At 38.2% G+C, this 14,695-nt stretch overlaps 1 protein-coding gene across 9 annotated transcripts in view; it reads right to left on the bottom strand.

The window, feature by feature from the left end:
• ATF2 (activating transcription factor 2) overlaps positions 1-14,695 on the bottom strand; it is an 83,380-nt gene that overhangs the window by 67,767 nt on the left and 918 nt on the right. For 8 of the 9 annotated variants that reach the window (XM_058713432.1, XM_058713448.1, XM_058713409.1 and 5 more), the window contains exon 2: positions 386-502. The exons of the other annotated variant lie outside the window; for it this stretch is intronic. The gene's annotated coding sequence lies outside the window, so the exon portion shown is untranslated. The remainder of the gene's footprint in view (positions 1-385; positions 503-14,695) is intronic. 9 annotated transcript variants of the gene reach the window in all.

The raw sequence follows: 14,695 nt of genomic DNA, 5'->3' as shown, positions 1-14,695 counted from the left end.
AAGCAGTCTGGAACCACGATCATTAGGAACCCAGCCTCCTTCTATTTTGTTGTTTTGCCATCCTCAACATGTGGTGTCCACTTCATGGTTTAAAATAACTGCTTAGGGTCTAACCGTAACATCTGCTGATCAGATAGCAGGAAGGAGAATAAGATGAGCAACAGCCTCCCTTAAGGAAACTTTTCAACAACTCACAGGAAACTTCTCTTTACATTCCATATGCCAGAACTTAAGTCACATGGTTATACCTGAGAAATACATTCTTTATTTTGCCATATGCTCAGTTAAAAACTGGAGCATCTATAATAAAGAAAAAGAAGGAAATGAATATTGGTCAACATTTAGGCGTCACTCTCTCACTCTAAAACAGAAGATGGTTGAATACCTTGTGGAGATGCCTTAGTAGTCCACTGAAGGGAGCTTTCGAAAGCAAAAAGTCCTGCCAGTGGACAAGGAGCAAGACCAGTGTTCGTGAGAACGTCTCTAAATATGCAAGGCCAATCTGTAGGTGACAAACAAGGGAAAAATCTGAATAACAGAATAACAATATAAGAGCAAAGAAACAACCTAAACAGTTGTGGTTTGGGAGGATAAACTCACATAAGCAGTCCACAAAACTCAGAAATGGGAACACAGGGCCATTATGTAAGTAATGGAGTGCTCAAGCTGAGTCTGGCCGCGTAAGATCCTGGCATTAGGAAAAGGCAGTATATCCTTGGAACAAAATGTTAAAAGGGAAAGTAGACTTTCCTCTACCATTATTTGAGAACCAAACTCTCATTATTAGCCTGTGTATGAACTTGGGAGATGTCCCTATTGCACAGAGTGATGATAAGAAGGGTTGCACTTTACCACGAGTAAGGTTGGCTGAAACAGTCTTCATGTTCAAAACTTTGAAATGAGAATATCAGAAGCCAGAAAGGCTCTCATTTCAAAGCTGGCAACAAAATTCTGTCTTAGACAGAAGGTCTCTTAAAGGTAAAGGGACCTGAACAGGCTATTTAGCTATACAAATGTAAAATAGGGACCATAAATGGAGCAGCAATTCAAAGGACAAGTGCCTTTGTGTAAAGGTTCACATTTTCTAGGTAGAGAGAAATTTCTGCAAATTGTTTCTTTCAGGGAAATGTTTATTTTTAAAAGCAGGGCCTCAGATTTTCCTATGGAGTGTTTGTATTCTTATTTTAGCAGTTGCTCACAAAAGACCAGGAACTAACACCCTAGAAAACAGCAAGATGGACTTCTGGTCTTCAAGTAAAAGGCAACAAGATTAAGCTAACAAGCTGTACCTGGCTTATACAGCTTATGATTTATGCACGCAATGTTAAGATTACCATCCAGACTTTGGAAGACATTAAACATAATGTTTGGGGGGGCTTTTTTGGTAGCTTGAAACACATAGATGTAAGGAACCTCTCTTTTACCACTGCTCCCTATCCTAGCTACTGTATATATATTTCTTATACAGGCATACCTTGTTTTATTGAGTTTCACTTTATTGTGCTTTGCGGATGTTTTTTTACAAATTGAAAGTTTGTGGCAGCCTTCACTGCATTGAACAATTCTATTGGTGCCATTTTTCCAACAGTATTTGCTCACTTCATGTTTCTGTGTCACATTTTGGTCATTCTTGCAGTATTTCAAGCTTCTTCATTCTTATTATATCTGTTCTGGGGAGTTGTGATCAGCGATCTTTGATGTTACTATTGCGATTGTTTTAGGGAGCCATGGACTGCACCCATATGAGACAGCAAACTTCATTGATAAATGTTGTGTGTGTTCTAATTGTTCCACCTACCAGCCCCTCCCCCATCTTTCTCCCTTCTCCTTAGGCCTCCCTGTTCCCTGAAACACAATATTGAAATTAGGCCAATTACTAGCCCTACAATGGCCTCTAAGTATTCAAGGGAAAGGACGAGGGGCACATCTCTCACACTGAACCAAAAGCTAGACACGATTAAGCTTGGTGAGGAAGGCATGTCAAAAGCCAAGACAGGCCAAAAGCAAAGGCCTCTTGCATCAGGCAGATAACCAAGCTGTTGAATACAAAGGTAAACTTGACGGAAATCAAAAGTGCTATTCTAGTGAACGTACAAATGGTAAGTAAAACAGCTTTACAACTGATATGGAGAAAGTTTTAGTGGTCTGAATAGAAGATCAAACCAGCCACAACACTCCCATAAACTAAAACCTAGTCCAGAGAGAGGTGCCAAAACTGCAGAAGAAAAACTGGAAGCTAGCAGAGTTGGTTCATGAAGTTTAAGGGAAGAAGCTACCTTTATAACATAATAGTACAAGGTGAAGGGGAGCCTAGCTAGCTCAGTTGGTAGAACGTACAACTCTTGACCTTGGGGTTGTGAGTTAGAGCCCCACACTGGGCACAGAGATTAAAAATAATAAAAATTTAAAGTGCAAGGTGAGGCAGCAAGCACTAATATAGGAACTGCAGGGGCACCTGGGTAGTTCAGTCGGTTAAGCCTCCGACTTCGGCTCAGGTCATGATCTCACTGCTAGTGAGTTCGAGCCCCGCATCGGGCTCTGTGCTGACAGCCCAGAGCCTGGAGCCTGCTTCAGATTCTGTGTCTCCCTCTTTATGCCCCTCCCTGCTCATGTTCTCTCTCTGTCTCTCAAATATAAAATAAAACATTAAAAAAAAATTAAATAAATATAGGAACTGCAGCAAGTTATCCAGAAGACCCAGCTAAGATCATTAATGAAGGTGGCTACACTAAATAACAGATTTTCAATGTAGATTAAATAGCCTTAGATTAGAAGAAGATGCCATCTTGGACTTTTACAGCTAGAGAGGCATTCACACCTGATTTCAAGCTTCAAAGAACAAGGTGACTCTCTTGTTAGGGGCTAACACAGCTGGTGACTTCAAGTTGAAGCCAATGCTCATTGATCATTCAAAAAAATCTTAGGGCCCTTAAGAATTATGCTAAATCTACTCTGCCTTTGCTCTACAAATGGAACAACAAAGTCTGGGTGACAGCAAATCTGTTTACAACATGCTTTAACAGAATATTTTAAGCCCACAGTTGAGACCTGCTACTCAGAAATAAAGATTCCTTTCAAAATCTTAGTGCTCACTGAAATGCACCTGACACCCAAAAGCTCTCATGGAGAAGTGATTAATGTTTTCATGCCTGCTAATAAACACATGTATTCTGCAGCCCATGGCCCAAGGAGTAATTCTGACTTTCAAATCTCATTATTTAAGAAATACCTTTTGTCAAACTGCAGCTGCTATAAATAGTGATTCCTCTGATGGATCTGGGCAAAGTAAACTGAAAACCTTCTAGTAGAGATTCACCATTCTAGGTGCCATTAAGAGAATTTGAGATTCATGGGAAGAGATCAAAATTCCAATATTAACAGGAGTTTGGAAGAAGTTTATTCAAATATTCATGGATGAGTTTGAGGGGTTCAAGACTTCAGTGGAGAAAGTAACTACAGATGTGGTAGAAAGAGCAAGGGAACTAGAAGTGGGGCCGGAAGATGGGACTGAATTGCTGCAATCTCATGATAAAACCTGAACAAATGAGGTGTTTCTTATGCATGAACAAAGAAAATGATTTCTTGTGATGGAATCTACTCCTGGTAAAGATGCTATGAAGATTTTGAAATGGCAGCAAGGAATTCAGAATACTGAATTCCTTAATTGATGAAGCAGTGGTATGGCTTGAGAGGACTGACTCCCATTTTAAAAGTTCTACTGTGGGTACATTTCATTGTCTTATTTAAAGATATTGTCAGAGCTACCCCACCTTCAGCAACCACCACTCTGGCCAGTGAACAGCCATCATGGACAAAATCCTTTATCAGCAAAAAGATTACAACTTGCTGAAAGCTCAGATGATGGTTAGCATTATTTTTTTAGTGATAGTCTTTTCATTTTTTGAGAAAAATAACGTGCACATGCAAACGAGCAGGAAAGCGGCAGAGAGAAAGTGAGAATTTTTTAATGTTTTATTTATTGAGAGAGACAGACAGACAGACAGACAGACACAGAATCCTAAGCTAGTTCAGGAACGGTGAAATCATGACCTGAGCCAAAGTTGGTTAACCGACTGAGCCTCCCAGGTGGCCTGAGGGAGAAATTTAAGCAGGCTCCGCACCTAGCTCAGAGCCCAATGCGAGGCTCTATTTCATGACCATGAGATTATGACCTGAGCTGAAATCAAGTGTCAGACACTTAACTGAGCCACCCAGGGGTCCCAAGGCATATATAGTTTATTTTTTTTTTAGACGTAATGCTAGCACACGCTTAACAGACTACAGCACAGTGAAAAAACATAAATTTTATATGCACCAGGAAACCAAAAAATTTCACTTGACCTGCTTTATTGTGGTAGTCTGGAACCAAACCCGCCATTATCTCTAAGGGATGCCTGCATTTGGATATAATTAACCTGTGGGTAGGGGGTATGGTCTCTGCTGAAGGAGGCAAATACTGCTAGTGGTTAAGTATTCTGGAAGGCAGATACTGTCAAACAACAGGGCTCAAAAAGTAGATATTCGTGTGAGAAAGGAATAATTCTCTCTTGACATGGACTCAGAAGAGTCTAACATATTTAAGGGCAACTGGAGAGCAGAGAGAATCCTGAGTAGTAGGCTTCTGGCCTGGTGGCAGACTAGGAGCTAGCCAGTGTTCAAACAGGCGTACGTATTACTGAAGGTACACTAATGCTTTCCAAGTGACATCTGAACAGGATAAGTTTTAAGAAAATTTCCATGTCTTTTACTTCTCTACATTTGCTTTACCAGAATGATCTGCCTAGTTTCCCTAAATCCTTATTCTTCCACAGTTCCAAAGAAACCCATACCAAATCTTATTACCACGCGTTGCCCCAGGCTGTAAAAACCTCCAAGGAATAAAACAAGGGGATTATTTAAAATAAGAGTGATTTAAAGCCTCCCTTAATCCAGGCACCATTAAACCTCAGGCTTGCATCTTCGTCTGTCTTCTAAGTACTTCTGTTAAAGCAAAGCATTGCTTTTAAGAATGGTGTTCTGCCCTGTGTTTAGGAAATGTTCTGAATTCATATATATTTAGTGTGACGACAGGAACAATGAAAACTTCGTATTTAGACTGATTCTTCCATTCACAAAATATTGTTAAAAAATGAACTGTCCTGAGAGAGCTCCGTGAAAAGAGGAAATCAATAAGAAACTTAGAAAAGTTCAATTTATATTTATTGCAGAGAAGTAGGATAAGGTGATCAATACTTTAAAACATTAGGGGCGCCTGGGTGGCGCAGTCGGTTAAGCGTCCGACTTCAGCCAGGTCACGATCTCGCGGTCCGTGAGTTCGAGCCCCGCGTCAGGCTCTGGGCTGATAGCTCGGAGCCTGGAGCCTGTTTCCGATTCTGTGTCTCCCTCTCTCTCTCTCTGCCCCTCCCCCGTTCATGCTCTGTCTCTCTCTGTCCCAAAAATAAATTAAAAACGTTGAAAAAAAAATTAAAAAAAAAAATACTTTAAAACATTAAAATTCACTGAATTCAAATAAAATCATGTTGGAGAAGTGGAAGTTAAATAAAAGTTCCACAAGAAAGAGGAATAATGAAAACTTCTATTAAAAGTGAATTATAGTTTTTTAAAAACCAATGATAACCTCAAATGACTACTGAAATTACTTATAAGAGCCAGAAATTTTTTTCCCAACTATTTAAACTTACAATGAAAAATTATAGGATTCAGCTTAGAAACAAGAAAAAAAGGTGCAAGGGTTCACAATTTACCAAATTTCTTTTCAGAAGCATAGGAGTGTAGTAGGTAGAATGGTCCCCCAAAGATGTACACGCCCAAATCCCTAGAAACTATGAATAGGTTATATTACATAGCAAAATGGACTCTGAAGATATAAAAAGGTTACAGATCCTATAACAGGAAGATTATCCTGAGTTATCCAGATGTCCCAATCTAATCACAGGAGCCCTTAACAACAGAAAACTTTTCTCTCTGGAGTCTGAGAGATTCAGCAGCAGCATAAATCACAGAAATTAGAAGCATGAGAGAGACCTGACCTGCCTTTACCGGAGGGAGCAGAAATGAAAGCCTTCCAGCTTCTGAGAGCAAATACCAGCCATGGTTGTCAGTCCGCAAGGAAAGAGAGACCTCCCCAGTCCTACAACTGTGTTCGGCCAACCCAGGAGCAGATTTTCCCTAGACACTAAAATGGAATGCAGCTCAGTCAACATATTTTGGCTTTATAAGATCCTAAACTGAGGACCTAGGGGAGCCCACCTGGACTTCTGACCTACAAAACCTGTGAGATAATCTGTGTTGTTTTAAGATGCAAAGTATGTGGTAATTTGTAATGCAGGAACAGAAAATTAACAGAGTGAGCAAAAATGTTAACATACCCAGGAAGACAGGCTTGTGTCACAAGTCTTCAAGAGCAGCAACACCTTACAGACACAGTTTTCTCTGTGCTGTAATTTCCTTCTTAAATCTTGGTCAAGAGCCACAAAATGCAAAAAAGTGATCTTAGAGCAATCCTGGGTCCTTGGAACAGCACTATGGTCATAACAAAAAAACCTATGAGTTTAAAAATCTGTAACTATGAGCTAGTAGGACTTTATTCCTTTCAAGATTAAAGTATCTTTGAGTTTTATATTGGGAAAAATTTTAATGGCATGATTTTACTATGATCCTCTTCAATAGGGAATAATACACCAGTTTTAGGGTGGTCAAAAAGCATAAAGGATAATAACATATGTAAAATGTATAGTGCATGGCACTTCCATGGTATCTATTAAGTTTATTAGAAGCTTTACAGTATTTGACTTTAAGTGTACATTTTCCTGAGGCACTTGGCTGGCTCAGTCAGTAGAGCATGTGACTCTTGATCTCAGGATCATGAGTTCAGGCCCCACACTGGGCCTAGAGCTTACTTAAAAAAAATATGTACATTTTCCTAATGCTTTAATCAATCCTATTCTTACTACCATCTTTAAAGCCCGAAACTGAGAATTACATGTTTAATACTTAAACAAAGGTTTTTAATCTTTAACCCATGAATTTGATGTTATCCCATAAGGTTATCTGGTACATAATGTTTAGTTCATCTATGTAAGGAAATCAAATGCCTCAGAAGTGATAAAAATAGAATTTAATGAGGGAAAGCAGCTTTTTGAGGAAAGCAGTTTTTAATTTTGCCCCACTCACAGCGACACAACAGATAATCTTCACACATATCACCAATTCCCGAGAGTATACTAATGTTTTGATGAAATTCCTCAAAGTTGATGGTACACATAACGAGCGCCTCAGACTTTTCCCAATATTGTATTCATGAAAGTACTGAGTATGTGAATATTGAGATCAGCCCAATATATCAGAATCTTCTTTAATAAAAATGGCAGTTTTTAAGTTAAACTTCATTTTTTTAAGTGAGTATTGATTATTCCCAGACCTGTAATCTCTAGGTGATTTAAGGTAAGACAGTTCTTGTCTTATAGCTTAAAATTACAACAGTACATTAGAAATACATATAAAAACTTACATAGTAATGGTTATGAATGTGAACGGTGCTAATGCAAGATTTTATTAATAAGATACTTTTAGATTTGGTAATCTATTATAAAAATAATGTCCATAGCATTATTTTTCTCAAGGTAAACGTATAGAACATCCTTATCTATTATTGTTTTATTTCTTAAAAACTTATCTTTTATAAAAGTTAAAAAAAAATTGAAATTCACAGCTCACCAAGAATTACAATAATTCCTAGTCATCACTGCTATTAAGAGTATATCGATATTAATTTCCCATTATGAAGAGGGCACAAATAAGATACGGTATAGTATTTTTAACTTTTTTTTAAAGTTTATATATTTTGAGAGAGAGAGAGCACACACACAAGGAAGCAGGGAAGAGGAAGAGACGGGGGGGGAGAGGAAGAGACGGGGGGGAGAGGAAGAGACGGGGGGGGAGAGGAAGAGACGGGGGGGAGAGGAAGAGACAGGGGGGAGAGGAAGAGACGGGGGGGGGAGAGGAAGAGACGGGGGGGGGGGGAGAGGAAGAGGCGGGGGGGGGGGGGAGAGGAAGAGGCGTGGGGAGAGAGAGAATCCCAAGCAGGCTCAGTACCGTCAGCACAGAGCCTGACATGGGGCTGGAACTCACGAAATAGGAAGGAGATCATGACCTGAGCCCAAACCAGGAGTCAGATGTTTAACTGACTAGACACCCAGGCACCCTGATAGGGTATAGCTTCTGTACAATTCCCAATACAATACTAGTAAGCTCACCTCTCACTTCTCTCAAAGTATGTCAAAATTCAAGTTAAGTGAAAGAGATACCACAGGAATAACCCTCAATCCGACACATGTCAATAATCATTAAAACCTTCCTTACAAATGATAAAAACATAGTGACTCTTAACAGTGTGGCTGAGAAGTGATGGTACAGTTACACGGAGTAATCGTTAAAGCATTCAAAAAAACCAAAGACATACAGATGGCCAACAGACACATGAAAAGATGCTCACCATTTATCATCAGAAAAATGCAAATCAAAACTGCAATGAGATTATCACCTCACACCTGTCAGAATGGATAAACTCAACACCATGGTGAGGATGTGGAGAAAAAGGAACACTCGTGCACTGTTGGTGAATGCAAACTGGTGCAGCCACTGTGAAAAAGTGTGGAAGTTCCTCAAAAATCTAAAAACAGAACTACCTTATGATCCAGCAACTGCACTATTGGGTATTTACCCAAATACAACAACACTAATTCAAAGGGATACATGCACCCCTATTTATAGCAGCATTATTTGCAATGGAAGCAGCCCAAGTGTCCCTTGATAAAAGAATGGATAAGAAGATGTGCAGTGTTGTGTGTGTGCGTGTGTGTGTGATGGAATATTACTCGACCATAAAAAAGAATGAAATCTTGCCATTTGCAATGACATGGATGGAACTAGGGAATATTATGCTAAGTGAAACAGAGAAGGATAAACACCACATGATTTCACTTGTATGTGGAATTGAAGAAACAAAACAAAGGGAAAAATTGACAAATCAAGAAACAGACTCTTAATTATAGAGAAAAAACTGATTACCAGAGGGGAGAGGGTAGGTGGATAGATTAAATGGGTGATGTGGATCAAGGAGTACTTGTCATGAGCACAGGGTTATGGAAACGCTGAATCACTATATTGTACACCTGAAACTAACACTATATGTTAACCAGAATTAAAATAACTTTCAAATTAAAAAGAGAACATTATAAATGTGGTATTTTACTTAATCATTAGCTCTTCCACTATGAAGAGAAAGGAATAAAAGGTCTCACCAAAATGTTTTTAGTGGAATTAGAATAGAAAATGGTAATTACATTTTATGGAAATGATACTACCACTGTTTTATCATCTCAAAATATGAGGATGCTATTGACTTGGGGAGAAGGGATGTATATGAAACAAAAAGTATATGAAATACTCTCACATGGATTTTTGAAAATTCTAATGTAATAAGCTGCACCACAAATTATAAGTTCCTACGGAAAACTCAACTTTATTGCCAAAGCTATCAAACAGATGGTTGAAATCCTGCTTTCAAGTTACATCACACATTCCTGGAGGGGGTATGGTAGATTATTATTATTTCTGAATGTACTTTAACAGTAATAATTACCGCACCATTTACTAAGTATTCGTTAGTTCCTGACACTGGTTTAAGCATCACATATACATTATTTGAACAAGGCTATAAATTATTACCTTTAAAAATAAGGACAAGGAAGCACAGAGAGTTTATATTATTTGCTGAAGGTGATACAGATGGTAAGTTGGAAGACTCATGACAGTCTCTGGCTCCTAATAATCACGCTAAAATGTTGATTATATACTTACTATATACCAGAAGATGATATTGAGGAAACAAAAACTCAGTCAATTTGGCTATAACATATATATTCTTTATTTCAAGGGTTACCTATATGGAAATAAATGTTATTATGAATTTTAATCTCATAAATGTATAGGTCAGAAAGTAGCTCTTATATTAAAACCAGCATAAAACACCCAACATGTAAACCATTAAAAATACATCGAATGTAAAGATTATTGTTACTATACCATTAAATGTTTCAGTTAATTTTTAGGAGAAAGTCAGTGAAATGACAGAAAAAAATGAAATATACAGTATCTGTCTCAGCACACAGATCACTGGCAGATAAATAACTACAGACTGAAATGGTCTCCTAAATAAAACTACTAAATAATGCAAGTTATTCCCAGAATTAGTAATAATTCCTAATTAAGCAATCCTACTTTATTAATAAGCATAACTCCAAAGTTGATAAAATCATGATAAAGTCTGTGAACTCATATTCTCATGACAGTGTAAATGTGCTCAACTCTTTGGGGAGGCAAACATTTGGCAATATAGAAACATTTATATCCTCTGACCTAGTAATTTCATTTGAGATTAGTACCGTATGGAAAACAATTCAAAATAAGAAAAAAAGATAAATGCATAGAGATGCTCAATTCAGTGTTAAAATAGAAACTGAAAACAACTATTTTCCTGTTGGGCATTTAAAATTGAGTATACGTAGAGGTGCCTGGGTGGCTCAGTTGGTTAACTGTCCAACTCTTGATTTTGGCTCAGGTCATGATCTCACGGTTCGTGAGTGAGATCAAGCCCTGTGACCCACCGGCTCTGCACTGACAGCATGGAGCCTCCTTAGGATTCTCTCTCCCTCTCTCTTTCCCCTCCTCCTGCTTGTGCATGCATGCACAAGCTCTCTCTCTCAAAATAAATCAACTTAAAAAAATTAAAAAAATAAAATTGAGGAAATGTTAATACTCATTTGGTAAACTATCAGGTAACCATTATATATTACAAAGGTTAGACAGCATGGGAAAATGCTAAAGCTAGAAAAGTAAAACGTAAATGTAAAATTCTGTTAAAACTACAATGTATATGCAGAAATTAGAAGGCAACAAAAGTAATGAAAAGTTATTTATCAGTAGGACACTTGTAATTGATTTTTAGTAACACTATTTTAACTGTTCAATAGAAAAAAACACACTAGCCCACATAACAAGAATTAGAAAAATCAAAGCTATAAAATTGGAACGACAAAGGTTTAGATTCAGGTAGGCAAACTAAAGAACATTTAGGGAATTTGTAAATTAAGGGAGTATTATAAAGATAATGATACACAGGACTAGCCAAAAAATCAAAATACTCTTGGTATTTTGCCCACTGGCTTTTTGCCAATTTTAACCATTCCCACCCTTTCTCTTTCCCTAGTAATCTTGTTGAGAATCTCTGTGATAATAAGCTACTACTACCATTGGGAGTGTTTCTATTCCTTGGGTATTAAGACAGGAAAAAAATGGGAATCACTATCTGTTAAGATACAGAATGCAGGGGCGCCTGGGTGGCGCAGTCGGTTAAGCGTCCGACTTCAGCCAGGTCACGATCTCGCGGTCCGTGAGTTCGAGCCCCGCGTCAGGCTCTGGGCTGATGGCTCGGAGCCTGGAGCCTGTTTCCGATTCTGTGTCTCCCTCTCTCTCTGCCCCTCCCCCGTTCATGCTCTGTCTCTCTCTGTCCTAAAAAATAAATAAAAAATGTTGAAAAAAAAAAAAAAAAAATTTAAAAAAAAGATACAGAATGCAGACATGAATGCGTAAGTCTAGCCTGGAGAGCATTCTACTTACATTCCTTCTTGTTACAAAAAAAATGTTTTTATTTTTTTATATTCTTTTTAAAGTTTTTTAATGTTTACTTATTTTGACAGAGAGAGGGCAAGCAGGGAAGGAGGAGGGAGAGGGAGAGGGAGAGGGAGAGGGAGAGGGAGAGGGAGAGGGAGAGGGAGAGGGAGAGGGAGAGAGAGGGAGAGAGAGAGAGAGAGAGAGAGAATATCTCAACCAGGTTCCATGCTGCCAGCACAGAGTCCGATGCAGAGCTCGAACACACTAACCATGAGATCATGACCTGAGCAGTTGGATGCTTAACCGACTGAGCCACCTAGGTGTGCACAAAAAATGTTTTTAATCACTGTACTACCACTGCCAAAATTTTGCCAAGAAGAAAAAGCATCACTTAAACATACTTAAAAATGTAAATGAATATACAAGTTTCAAAATTGTTAAAAAATAAATGGAAATAGTACATATACATATATCTGTAATTAATATAATACATAACACATTCATAGTAATATATTTAAAATAATTCCAATTATTGTTGGCCTTAAAGATCCACAAACTTCCTTATATTTTTTTGAAATTATATTTTACTTTTTCTTGAGCTTATATATTTACTTCTTTTCTTGAGCTTAAGAAACAGAGCAAAAGAAATGTTTTGTGGGTTTTCCCTTGGACGTAAATAGGTGAATACTACTACTAATACCCCCTCATTAAGAATTACATTAGGAGAACATGCAGCAGTTTAGATACGTTCTTAGTCTCATGGAATAGGTGTGAGTATAGGATAAACGCAGAAATACTAAGTTAAACTACTGACTGTAACAAGGCAGATTTGTTGTTTTTCTATAGTACATTTTAATTACAGTGAATTGCTTAACAAACACTTAATGTATTGACTTTTACAAGGATCAGTTGACTATCCAATTGTTATTCGATGGGTTATTATTTTTTTTTTTTTAGGTTTATTTTGAGACAGAGACAGTGTGAGTGGGGGAGGGGCTGAGAGAAAGGGAGAGAGTGAGAATCCCACCCAGGCTATGTGCTACCAGCGCAGAGTCCCATTCGGGGCTTGAACTCATGAAACTCAGAGATCATGGCCTGAGCTGAAACCAAGAGTTCCATGCCTAACCGACTGAGGGACCCAGGTGCCCCATATTCAGTATTTTGGGTTTTTTTCTAAGTTTATTTATTTTTGAGAGAGAGAGCAAGCAAGCGCACAAGTGGGGGAGGGGCAGAGAGAGGAAGACAGAATCCTAAGCAGGCTCTAGGCTCTGAGCCGTCAGCACAGAGCGCCCACGGGGCTCTAACTCACAAACCTCAAGATCATGACCTGAGCCGAAGTTAGACGCTCAACGGACTGAGCCACCCAGGTGCCCCTCAGTGGGTTTTTAAAAGACAGACTGTATTATTTGCTCAAGATGACACAGGTAAGATCTACACATTTGCTCTAACATGATCTAACAATTTCATTAATCGGCAGAGAACATATAAATCATTAAACCCAACTTTTTCAAAACACAAAAATTTAGGTAGGCAAAATGTTCATTATTTATTGAGACTTCATACTAGTTGATGTATAGCCTATTATTATTATTTTTTTTTTAATTTTTTTTTTCAACATTTTTTAATTTATTTTTGGGACAGAGAGAGACAGAGCATGAACGGGGGAGGGGCAGAGAGAGAGGGAGACACAGAATCGTAAACAGGCTCCAGGCTCCGAGCCATCAGCCCAGAGCCTGACGCGGGGCTCGAACTCACGGACCGCGAGATCGTGACCTGGCTGAAGTCGGACGCTTAACCGACTGCGCCACCCAGGCGCCCCTAGCCTATTATTTTTAAAAATGATATTCAGAAAGCTTTCAAATTCTGACTACCAAGAAAAAGCATTCCTCCAAATTATTTGTTAAAGAGCTGACATAACAACCTTACTTTGTGCTGTTATTTTAATTTTTAAATATGAAACAAATACTCTCAAGTAAATACAGGAATTTCTGGTTTACATATATAATAGATTATGGTATAGTCCCCAAAGATGAAATAAACATTCTAATATGGTTATTTTAAAAAGAACTTCGAGGAAATGCAATCAGGTCTACAGAAGGCATGGGTACGTTAGAAACACACACACACACAGTTCCTGAAAGCTACTTCTTTACTGACAGACACCTACATTCTCAATTACCACAATACATTTTAAATAATTCAAAACTTAACGGCAGTAATCCTCTCAAAGCAAGATTAAACATGTTTCAGGAAAGCAGCATAGAGACCACCATAAATTTGTAAGATTCTTACAAATTACAAGGACTAGAATTTCTGTTACTTAATTATTGGTGACCTTGAGGATCCAAGAACATCCTTAACTCTACTTTGTGATCTGCAGAAGGGCATCTCTATTTTTTAACATAACTTTACAATGGTGTTCCTGAAGTTTTGAGGAGAGTTGACAGTGGATTTCTCAAGTCAGTGTAACACATTTAATTACAAGATGTAATTGCCACCGTATTGGTCTTTCAGGTCACTTAACCCTGTAGGGTTGACTTTTAAACAAGCTTATCACCTTCGTAATTTTGGCACACTAGACTAAGTAAGGTTACACGCTATTTAAAAATTACACCTAGAAAAGCTATTACTGACAATGTCAGTGGTTTCTTCAAATAGGACAAAAAGTGCACTCAAAGGAACAGTTTTTGTTTTGATTTCAAGTATGTCTATTAAACTTACACATTGTTACTGTTTCCATAATTTAAAATTCCTAAGAAATCACAACTTTCACATTATAATTTAGGGATTAATCAATATGCCTAAAGTCCATCAGGTGTACTGCCTTTTACTCCATCATATTCACAGTTTTGCTCTTGGCCTCAACCAGTTTTAAGCTCCCGATTAAGCAAAGGCAGTTTTACACTACCTAAGGACACAAAAATAGTACCCAGCTCCTCCGCCCTCTCCCTCCTCTAGCGTCGGTTCAACGAGCTAACACAGAAAACACTCACTCACTCCCTCTCCCCCTGTCTCGGCCCTG

Source organism: Neofelis nebulosa, chromosome 2, assembly GCF_028018385.1.
Source record: "Neofelis nebulosa isolate mNeoNeb1 chromosome 2, mNeoNeb1.pri, whole genome shotgun sequence".
Taxonomy (NCBI): domain Eukaryota; kingdom Metazoa; phylum Chordata; class Mammalia; order Carnivora; family Felidae; genus Neofelis; species Neofelis nebulosa.
This window is presented reverse-complemented; position numbering and strand designations above follow the sequence as displayed.